Here is a 12,290-nt window from a genome sequence, read left to right on the forward strand (position 1 = left end):
CACAACCAGACAAACTTGATACTATTAATTGATTTAGGAAGTCTAAAACAATAATTTTATATTTACTTATGTTTAAGTAACATGATTAAGCTATGCAGGAAACAAATATTTTGAATAATGCCAATTACATATTTCTCACATGTCAGGTAGTTAGGGCAGGTGGTTACCTACCCATAACTACTCCTTGAAGATTTATTCTCAAGGAAAAACACTCGAGAGGGTATGATGTACCTGAGGTGAGGAAAAGGAAAGAACTGAGAACAAAGAAATTCTGTGCTGAGAGGTCAGACAAATTTTCAGGCTAGACTGGGCTAAGTTTGGTTAGGACCAGATGGCCATAATGCATAATAGTTGATAATATGAACTTTCCTGCATGTGTGGAGTAGCTCCAGGGGAGACTCAGCCTGAAGTTTCTAATCTCATGGTTAGGAGGACACTGGAATTTTACCTTCAAGGTTGAACTAGATTTCGGTGCTAACTGGCACATATAACAGATAAGTAAATTTTATTTGCAGAAATTTAATTAGGGTTCGTTGCGTGAAATGAATAAAATCTTAAGATGTATTTTTTATAGACAAATACATGTCTTCGAAATTTTCAGTTATAGTGAGGCAAATAAAGGAATAAAGAACAAGTAGTTAACTACTTTCTAGAGACAGACTTTAGAATTAAGATGTAAGAATGAAAGAACTAAGAAATGTCAATTAAAACTCTGCTACTTGACAACCAATAAGAAAAAAAGTCTGAGGATTTTAATGTTTGTTACCAAAGAAACAAATTAAGTACATAGAAAATGACAGAAAATAAAGTAATCATTCTGCATCAAAGAACTAAGAACCAAGATATTATTATCTAGGCCGAGGAAAATTCTTGTAGAATAAGGTACAGAAACATGAAACTGAATCCAAAATTTAATAGTGGGTATGTACTGAGTTACATTTAAAATAGTCATGACAATAGTCTAATATTACAATTGCAAAGAAGAAGGGAAATTACTAATTTATTTACCAAGCATGTTAAAGACTAATAAGAAAAACTAACAAGTTTTCTAAAAATTAAAAGAGAAATGAAACCCTCCATTAAAGCAGTCAAAAAAACCCTTTATAATTAAAATAAAACTATGAAATTTCGTAATCCTTACTAACAATCCAGTTTATACAACATATAGACTAAGTATCAGAAACGACAAAAGCCAAATAACATCTATGTGTCAAATTAATTAATTTTTACAGCAAAACAAATAGGGAACCGTTAACCCAACTAGGGTTTCATCGTTCAATCCAAAAACTAAATTAAAAAACTAGATTTAGGGTTTGTAGGGTAACAACCCAAAAAAATTAATCTACAAAGATAAATTCAGTAAATTAAGCAAGCAAGAGCACAATCCTTTCTCACTAGAGTATTTACCCTAAACTTATCAGTATCTATATTGGTGTAAACATTAAGCTGGAGCCTGCTGAGTATGGAAACCATCATTACCCGGAGTAAGGTAGTTTGGAAACCTCGAATCTAGGGAGTAAGAGCACAATCCTTTTGCACTGGAGTATTTACCCTAAATTTATCAATATCTACATTAGTGCAAACATTAAGTTGGAGCCTACTGAGTATGGAAACCATCATTACCCGGAGTAAGGTAGTTTGGAAACCTGGAATCTGGGGCGAACTCGGTCGAGGGGCTTTTCCTAGAAACCATTATAATGGAAGAAGCTCATCCCATTCATCCTTATTCATGCCACCACCGTTGTCCTTGCCATCAATTGTTAACAAAATAACTATGGTAAGTGGATATGAACAAATATAATGCAAGAAATCTCAATGAATTTGAATCTAAATAGAACATACCTAAATTATGGAAGCATAAGGATGGTCGTCATCAAAAACAACCTTCTGACCTCAATTGGAAGGGATTCACTGTAAATCCTATGCATAGGTAGCAAAGTGGGTAGCTTAAATTGTAGGAAACACTCTTAAAGGAAAGAAGGAGCAACGCGTTGCTAAATTCAAGAGGGTTTCTGAATTATTGGAGGCTATACCTATCTCCCAAAAAAAACATGCTCTGCAACCATGAACATTAAAGAATAGAAGAGTAACAACAGTGTGACTGCGACAAGGGTGAAGAGTAAATGCCACATAAACCCTGAGTGCAATCAACACCATTCGTTGAAGGCACCAAAAGATGGACTGTCGATGAAGATCACAATTTGAGGCAAGAGTACACCGTACGGTAAACAACTGTAAACAATCAAAGCCTCCAAAATCCCATTTCCTCCAGGAGCTAGGGGGGTAGGTTATTAGGTCTTTTAAATATCAACTTATAAAACCAATGTGTGTAATATGCGAATTTATAAACCATATACAAATTGCAACTATTAAAAAGAATATATATGTATTTGTTAATGTTTCTATACATAGACACCTGATCGGTAATTACCAACCATATAGTAAAGGGAATGACAATCATATGACCATTATACATCATTTATTGAGTGTTTCCATCTTAGATATGCATCAAAAGTATAATGTATACCTTTTCCAATTACATTTAAAAAAAAATTGTTTGGATAGTGTGTGGTTTAGTGGATACATGATGCAAACAAGATTACGTCTTGAAGTAACTCAAAAACAATATTTGGAAAATCGGTAGCATGCCAATAATTAATCGATTGATATGGATTCCATAAATATGATTTATGGTATGAATTTAATGAAACTCTGTCGAAAGATTTGAACAATATTGATTAAAGGGTCATAACCATGAACTCTTAAAATGTTTAATAGTTGAAGCAAAAGCCAATAATTGAACCATAGTTCAACCTAAAACACCTTCTATAAACCCCAGTCAAAATTTCTAGAAAACTTTGAGATGACATGGTATTGGAACTCAACCTGCGAACATGATAGAAGAATTCAATGCTAGGAAACCTAGAGTTTGAATCTTCATGCGACTTGCAGTGCACACTCCTCCTATAAATAATGATACCAGGATAATTATTCTCGAGAAAGGCATTAGGGAAACCATAATATTGAAGAAGAGCATACCCATAAATTTCAAACTAGGAACTGTATCAAATTGTTATTTGAACGTAGTCTAAGGAGTAAGACAAGAACGAAAACTCTACTAAAGACAAAAAAATTATTGATTTCAATCTTAGGAAATGAACACCCTAAAGGAATTTGAAATAGTTAGGAGGGTAAATTTCGAGCCAACCCTGTCTTGTCAGAACTGAGAGACAAGTTTGTACGCAAAACTCTAATGTTGTGAGGAATCCTTAACAGAAGAATCTTGACATTGAAAGAATAACACGTATATATAAATAAATCAAGGAGTTTAATGTCAAACAAAGAACCAAGTCATCTAGGTCATAGAAAATTAATAATGGAACACTCATTTTTACCTGTGGAAGCTAGACATTTCAGCAGAAGCATAGAAAATTCCAACTTTGAGATTGTGTCGATGAAATCCATTCAGTTGGGTGTAAAGTTCCAACACTATATATATATATATATATATATATATATATATATATATATATATATATATAATAAATCATTATGATCCTTCACATTACTATGACAACATAAGATTGAAGGAGTCAATTAGATACTCCTCTCATGAAAGGTCGACCCAGAAAAACCACCAACTCTGTAAGAAAAAAATGATTTCAAATAAACCTCATGTTCGAAATGAAGTAAAAAAGAAACTGAGGCATAAGAAACTGGTTACTAAAGCTGATACTCACTGGTGTGAAGTGAAAGATAGCAGACCTAGTTAAGGTTTGAAATACCACATATAGGGTTTGGTGAAAACAAGGCGAGAGGTGTGAATCAGCCGGAATTACGACGGAGGGCAAGAGGGTAGTTATGTCTTAACTACCCAATTCAACTCTAAGCCGTTCGATTAAACCCTAGGGCATCACTGATGATCATAGTAAAGACATTGCTAGTGTGTCAAGTGAACAAGAAAGATAATATGTTTGACAACTAGGCTGTTAAGAACCTTCCCAATGTATGATATTATGCTCTAACATAAAATGGATTTATGTAAATTGAATTATGCTAAGAATATTTAGATTGTTATACCATGAAACTTTTATGCATTAAAAACCTATATATATATATATATATATATATATATATATAAAAATAATTATTGATCACATAGGCTAGAGTAAGATCTAATTTAATAATCATAGGTTATATATATCAGCAAGGAAGTTGCAAATTATAAGAAAATAAAATAAAACTGTAACAATAATTATTTTGAGGTCAACTCCCTCATGATGGTTGGATCATTGAAGGAGTTTTTAAAGGAATTGATTCATTTCTTTCCACCATATTAGTTACCCATCGTGAACAATTTAAAGTGTTTAATGTAGTCATATGACAATATAGATTTCAGTACGGGAAAATGGCTGCCTACATCAGTTTTTATTTCATGGCTACTTGAATTGTAAAATATTATTATCCATTTAAACTACCAAGTCTATGTTGAGAATTGAGATGACCATATTGATTCTAATCTTTTGCTAACTGTACAATTCTTTACCTTTAATATGTTGAATGTAAAGGTAATAATTGTGATATTGTAGTTATGTAGAACACAACCACATATAGTAAAATTTTGTTTTTAATGATATATATAAATACGGGGAATGTTACGAGTGGTATCAGAGCCCTAGGTTCAACATTGTGACCTAATTAAGGGCAAATGATAACAAAATATTTAGTGATCCATAGGATAAGGGATAGAAATCAATCATAAATGAGAAATCAAATAAATGTTTGTGTTAAAAGTCAAAGCAATAACAAGTGAAGAATCTTGGCATAAGTACATTGAAAAAAATCATTACGAAAGTTAAGTTATAAAAATAGTAATTGAAATGTTATCATATGGAGAGCATGTGTGGACTCATACCCCGTGACTATGGGATAGTGAATAGAGAGAAATTCATTAACTGTGACATCAAGGAAGTATATGGCTAAATAAAGAAGGGGACACATAAGTGTGTAGTTGCAGTAAAATACCGAGTTCCATACATTTAAATAGTTATAAAACATTAGATGGCCATGTTAAGACAGAAGGAGGGGTGATGTATATAAATCCATTGTGAAAATGTTAAGGTTACTTGCATGATTATTACTGTTTCTAGTTACAAGACTCTCTCATTAAATTGCAAAAAAAAAGTATGTTTCAACACATAGTTTATAAGATTAATAATCATAGAGATGATTTAAATTAAAAAAACCTAGTATGGATTGTTAAAGGAGATAAGTATGAAAAATGGGTAAAAGGTACCATTGGTGTCAAGTAGGTAATATTTAATTGATTATACCAAATACATTTGGAAAGTAATTACTTGATTGATATAAACTAGCTCTTTGCATATAGATGGAATGTGGACTGTTAGCTTTGTTGGCGTTTGGCCCAAAAATGGACCAAAAACACTCCCAAAGTCTTCAAAGTCTGCTTACAATCATGCCAAAGGATCCAAGTATGCCCCAAAGTCTTTAAATATTACTTAGGATCATTCAAAGTCAAAACCATCGCATGCAAAGAGCCCTTGGAAGGGCAGAAAAACACTATTGGGAGGCAAAAACACTCCAAAACCTTGAAAAAACAAAAATTGCAGGCTTAATAGTCCAAATGCATGACAGTCGTCTGATCTGGCCAATCAACGGTCTAGATTTGATCGACGGATCGCATCAGTGGATCTGATCGGCACAGGCGGGCATTGGTAATTGACGCAAGACACTGCTAATCAGCGATCGCTAATGATCAGATCGATGGGTCACTATCGACGGAGGTATCGACGCAGACAATATGCAATGAGCAACTGCAATCGGTGATTCAATGTGGACCGTCGCTCATGCATGAAGATCGACGGCCCACATTGCATCGGCGGATCACAATCGAGAAAACCAAGGGTCGGAGCCTTTACACCTTCATGTGTGCAATGCGATGATGTGAACCCGATGGTGTTAAGAATGAAATACATAATATTTCAGGCTCGCGGAAAGCCAATTTTCAATGCATTTATAGTGTATTTAGTTATTTAATTGAATACAAATGGAAGCTAGGTTTTGAAATATGCGATAAAGCTCGGACTCGAAAGGGTTCGGGAATGAAATATATAATATTTGAAGTCTGGGGAAAGCCATTTTCCATGTATTTTCAGTGTTTTACGTATTTCATAATACAAAGGAAATATGCAGGGAATGGGCCGAATGTGACTTGTGATAACCCTAAGTGCAGACCTGATAGGTGAATAAACCATTTTTTAGGACTTTTGAAGTCCAAAATACACAGAAATGGGTGGGCTTTTTACAGTATTGCTGTGTTTTCTGTATTAAATAGAAAACAGTCACTGTCCGCATTTTAGAGGGATTTCATAGGCCCAAAGAGCCATTCCACCACAAAGTAGAAGCCGAAAAGTGATCAGGGGGCATAGACAACACAACACAGCCAAATCAAATAGAAACATTCATGGAGCACGCGCAGCTAGCCCGAAACAGAATCAGCCATGAGACATCAACAACGCATCTTATCCAAAACCAACAAAAATTATGGGGCATCTCTGGCATGAGAGAGCTCCCAGATAGCGCAAAAAACTATCCAAAATATCTGAATGTGGTTATTCTTTTGTCAGAAGAAGAAACCTCCAAGCCATGCTTGCTGATTCAAGGAATCAAACAGTGAAGGGACATAGAGGATAGATTAAGACTCCGAGCCTTTGAGAGCTCAGGAGCATTGTAAAAGGTCTATAAAAGGCTGGAAACTAGATTTAATAAAGGTTCAACTTCTGGAGACTATAGAGACTTTGCTACTCAAGCATCTCATCTTCATTCATTAGTGATACAAGCTTCTCTTGCTGTTATATGTTCAATGTCCATTTCTCTTCTGTTCTAATCTTGCACTTGGATAGTTTATTCATGTTTCTTCTGTATCTAATGCTAGATAACTGTCATCTTATCTTTGCATTGATAAATTAGATTTGCAAGCTTCTTTACTGCTTGTAGCTAGCCATTCATATGTGTTTATATATATGCATCTGTTGGTATGGTTAGTATTCTCCATCCATTCATTGAATCTACAAACTATTGAATATTAGTGGTCTAAAGCCTTGTAAGTTGAGGGTGTTCATGCATGTCTTGAGTAAAAACATAGTTGAAATGGTTATTTGGCTTGATCCAAACCATCATTTATTCCAATAGTTCAGAGAACAATATTGAAGATTATATGTTACCGGGCATCTCTGATATGCAACCTAGGAGAGTTTCCTTAAGTGATAACATGGACCAAGAACCTTACTGTTACTTGGTAGTAAAATAAATTTTCAAATCTTGAAAAACGAGTAATATTACCTATAAATTTTCAAATATTGAAAAAAGAGTAATGATTACCTATATATGTGAAGCAAGTTGAAAAAGGAAAGAGGCTATAGAAACAATATGAAATCATCACCATAATAAGTGCATTGCCAAAAATTTAGGGAGGTCATAGAAATTGAAAAAAGGGCGAGCAATCTCAATAGGGATGAAAAAAGGCCGAGCAATCTCGCCGAAAACCCCTCTCAAATAAAAAGTGCATTTCACGTTAAAAGAAGATATTGGAAACCCATCACAGAAAAAAGGAAAAAAAAGAAAAATAAAAATGGAGCTCTGTGGTGCTGAGTTGAGGTTGAAGGACTTGGTTTGGCTAAAAAAACTTTTTATTTCTGCATGTTGTCTTGCGTGTGAGCTAAATAATTATTATATCCTTTTGGATCTTTCCATCATCGATTCTTTCTCTTGGAATTTGAGGAGTTGAGAGTTCCCTCGAGAAGACGGACAAGCATATGAAGATGACCTGGCTATTGACAATTCCTCCAATGAAAGACTGTGCTTTTGTACTCCATCAACTGCGAAGGTTAGGCCATTCTAATTGATGAGGATTTGATTAGGAAAATTTTTACTGAGATCTATTTCAACACAAATGCGTGCAGAGGTTATAATACCCCTCCCAAGCTTGCTTATATCTATCTTAATAAAACAATTGAGTGAGTTTTCTATAGAAGCTAAGGTATTCAACTTTAATAAATGAATGGGAATATTAGGGAGTCCTACCCAAAAAAGAGTGGCTAGAGATGTTATTGATAGAAGGTTGAATTTTGGGAACCATGGATGAAATTAGAGCCCAGAGCAGTCCGAAAACTAGGGTCCTTGATAAAAAACCTTTGATGATACACTTAATTTTTGAAATAAACCACAATGAAACCATTCAAACCAAAATATGGTTTCATATTCAGGGATTAAGTTTGATTCATCCATTCTCCGAGCACAAATTCCGATGGAAAAAGCCCTTTAAAGTAAAAAATAATGGCATCATGCTCATATGTCATGATATAAATATTAGATTGGGTGTTATCCACCTCTGGACCACCTCTGGAGTTGGAATCTCCTCTGCTTATTCGAAAATGATGAATGGCCCTAAGAGATATTCGGGAGTCGGTTGAGAGATCCCTAGTTTTAGAACATACTTAAAGGATCATGACTAAGAGGAAGAGGGCACACCATATCGTTTAGCTCCTTCATTTAATCTTGAGACTAGGAGGATTAAGGCATCCTTGGCTAAACTGTAATATTTTAGCGAATGCTCTTCTTGAAGTTTCCTACCCCTATGCAGGATTCACATTGAGATAAAAGGGATTCCATTCAGATCTTGAATTCTAGCTGTGAGCATAGAGATAAAGCTAGCAACTTTGACCTGCATACAGAGGGTACCCCCTAAGATTGGTTTGATGAAGATAAAAAAAGTTCGAGAGATTTGGAGTGATGACATCACTTTAGAGGGATGAAGAACTTTATTGTAAAAGAAATTTCCCCTAGTTTACCAGATCTACAATAATGGCACCAAAATGAGGGGATTACGAAATGAAGAGTCCTGAAGATAGAAATATCTCAGAGATAGGGACATGAATGTGTTAGTGCCTAGATTTACCTCATGCTGAGAAAGGTAGGATCCAGGGCCAACATCAAACCACGCTTAACCTGGTAGCTAGCCCTACCAGGTCGGGAGAGGGCTCTCTTCGGGTCAATCTCAGCAAATTATGATCACTAAGGGCTTGAGATATGACTGATTTAACTACTGATATTAGGCTAGGTATATGTGCAAAGAATTTGATTGGATAAAATGATGCGTTTGTTGGCTCTAATAGAAAGGCAGATTTTAGGTGCGGGGAATGAGGCTCAGTCTTGTAGAGGTCTCAATGGGGCAAGGTAGGCAACTGATTTTGGCACTTCAAATCGAATGAGATGGAGGGATTAGATAGGTGAGGAGTTGAAGAGGGAAAGAGAAACCATGGATCCTCTCCAAACAACTGAAAACATCAAGAAACTAAAGCAAAACTCAAGTAGAGCACTGCAATTTCAATTGATTATACTTACACTCTTGTTTGATTTAGTTAGGAAGAAACAAGATAGATAATGTCATACATAACACATAAATAAATTCACAATTACAAATAAAGGCACTATACCAAAACAAAATGCCACAGGGATCCCAAAGAGTGCTGCAAATCGTGGTTTCAATTCATTAGCCAAAATGCTGATATGAGTGTACAATGAAGCTCAAGGCTTTCTCAAAAGTCCAACCATGCTAATGACTGAAAAACTACATAATATAGAAAAATCCTAGCTCATCATAGCCTCTAGGGTTCGAGCTCACATGTTTAGGAGCTGTTTCAACTAATTCTAAACTGAGAACTAGAAATCAGGCAACAGAACAACATGCCTCTAGAAACAAGGGAACTGATTCATTCAGTTTCAAACAACTTTTAAACTGATGAATCTACCTCCATAAGTGAAAATTTGACATATTTACATCATGATCCATCCATGTACATTGAATTACATCACAAATTTGACACAAAGAAGGTGAAAAAGTCAAACTGGCAAAAGATAGGCGAAAAACAGAGCATTCCTGGTCAAACTGGTCCAAATTTCCTCTATGCGCCGCGCCTGATTCTCTATGCGTAGCGCTTGTTTGGATCAAATTTTGAAGGCCTTCCTGGTGTCCAAATTCGCTCCAAGTATGCTTGTTGGAAAGGTATGCCTGTCTAATTTCCAACTCAAGTAGAATTTTCCAATTTGGCCTCCATTTTCCGCTCCAAATTTAGTTCTCCCAACACTGCTCCCTATGTGTCAAAATAGGGGCAGTGAGGTCATTTTTTGAGTGTTTTTGACCTTTTTTAGGGCTCAAAACCTGTCCAAATTTCTTGGCCATTGGTAGGAAAGCATATTTTTTCATGCCAAATCCAAAAATTCTGAGTTTTTGTCATTTGAAGGCTCCTATCAAAAGCAAGCGCCAGGTGGCGCGACGCATAGAGCAGAAAATGCTGTTCTTTGTGCCAAAAATTCCAAAAATGAAAAAAGTGCCAGAATTTTTTTAAAGTTTGGGCTGAGTCTTCTTCATCAAGCATTGTGTTGGGCCAAGGAAGCCTCAACCAATATCTGAAGTCCTTCATGCCCCTTTTGCCTCCTTGATGCTCTCTTCAATTTTGCCTTCATGCTCCTGATTCTAGCTTAGCACACCATATTCCTTGACAAATAATGATATGCCATGTTTCTAAACATATTCTTCTCATTGATAACCTTTTCTAACCTCCTCTCCAAGTGGATATTGGATCTTTCAAGCAATGACTCCCGATCGGCATTAACCTCTTGCTCAAGTGAAGTGAACTCCACCCCCCTCATTTGGGCAGCTTGGCGATTCATTGGAATGTTTTGAACATAATCACTTGCTGATCTTCAAGCTGCTTATTTCTTTGCTCCAAGTACTGTATTTTCCATTTATCCCTTTCCATGTTGAGGGACAAGGCATTGATGTCTGCTTGCTGCTCTTGAATGATTTATTTGAGATTTGTGCTCTGCGGGCCCATATCCGTATCATTACCCTCAATGAGAATGAAATCAGTCTCCCGCTCACCTGATGGTCCTTCATCCTATAGCGCCCTCTTGCCTTTGTCCTGAACCTGTTGTGCTGATGACAGAAGGAAGACCCCTTCCACCCCGGGTGGAGATAATACGCGCTTAGCTGCTGCGAACAACCATCTAGTGCCCTTCTGATAAGTGATAAACACCAGCATACTAGCGGTCTGTGTCTCATGACCCTCATGCTGATATGAAGGTCCACCTATCTCATGTACAGTCTCTGAAGGTCCCTGAGGAGTTGTGAAAAACTCATGAGAAATGAAGTCCTCCGAAGTGATGCCCTGTAAGCCAAGCTGATGGATGACCACAATTTTAATGAAAGCAAAATGATATATACTGTTGAACTGCTGCTGAGGAGTCTTGTGTTGTACTAGGGTGGTCATATTCTCAATGTTTCGGCACATGAAGTAGAGGAGGTTCATCATCCTCACCCTGGTAAAATGCATCAACAGTCTGATATGATAAGCATATAAACGAGAAAACCGGCCCTCACAACTGAAATACTTCATGATTAGTTTCATTAAAGAAGCATATGAATCTTTGAGGTACCGAAAAGAAAAAACTCTCCTGAGCTGTCTCAAATAACCGGATTTGATGTATGGTTCATAATGCTGCTGATCAGTTTGCTACCTCTTGTTCCATTTCTCTCCAATGTTAGGAATACCGGTTGCTAGTGAAATAGATTCTGGTGTTAATGTGAAAGTGACACCAGCTAGAGTGGCTTGACCATCATGTAAATGCAACACAAACAAATAAGCCAACTCATGGTGAAACTGAATGCTAGCAACCTTCTCACAAAATTCATAGCAGGACTGGTGCTGAAAACAAGTGATGGCAAGAGGGCATGCCTATAACTCAACAAGAGTGGTTGGTTCTTCTCGAATATGCTTGCCACCTCTATGAGGCCTCTAGGGTGCATGTACCTTTGTAGGTGAGTTAATGTGTGTCTCCTCTTCATAAACATATGAGGGATCAAATTCCATTTCTGCTAGGTGGATGAGCTTTCTTGATGAGAAGTAGGTGATTTATGATGTTTTTGATTTCTGCCACCAAGGGGAAAAGTGATATGAGGGACTGTAGAGGGAGGGAAAAATGAGGGATTTAGGGACTGTTGGGACAGGTTTTAGTTAAGGGAATAGGGAATTAGAGAGTAATTTGGGAGCTTTTGGTATAGGACTAGGGTTTGGGAATTTGTATTTGGGATTTTGGGAAATGGGAATTGGGGTAGGAATAAATGATGTTTTAGGAATGTATGAATTTAGGGAATAGGGGAATCAGGGAAAATGAGTGAGGGAGTGGAAAGGTGAGGGAATAACAAAATT

General features: G+C 36.3%; 1 long non-coding RNA gene across 1 annotated transcript; it reads right to left on the reverse strand.

Annotated features, from left to right (window-relative positions):
• Positions 1-1,339: 1,339 nt before the first annotated feature.
• On the reverse strand, positions 1,340-2,259 carry LOC149147589 (uncharacterized). The gene is made up of 2 exons (XR_016263375.1): positions 2,034-2,259; positions 1,340-1,920 (listed from the first exon to the last, which is right to left on the reverse strand). It is a non-coding gene; the product is annotated as an uncharacterized LOC149147589 (long non-coding RNA).
• Between the last annotated feature and the right edge of the window lie 10,031 nt (positions 2,260-12,290).

Source organism: Pinus tabuliformis, chromosome 9 (genome assembly GCF_031772625.1).
Source record: "Pinus tabuliformis cultivar Carrire ecotype Pingquan chromosome 9, CPIR1, whole genome shotgun sequence".
Classification (NCBI taxonomy): domain Eukaryota; kingdom Viridiplantae; phylum Streptophyta; class Pinopsida; order Pinales; family Pinaceae; genus Pinus; species Pinus tabuliformis.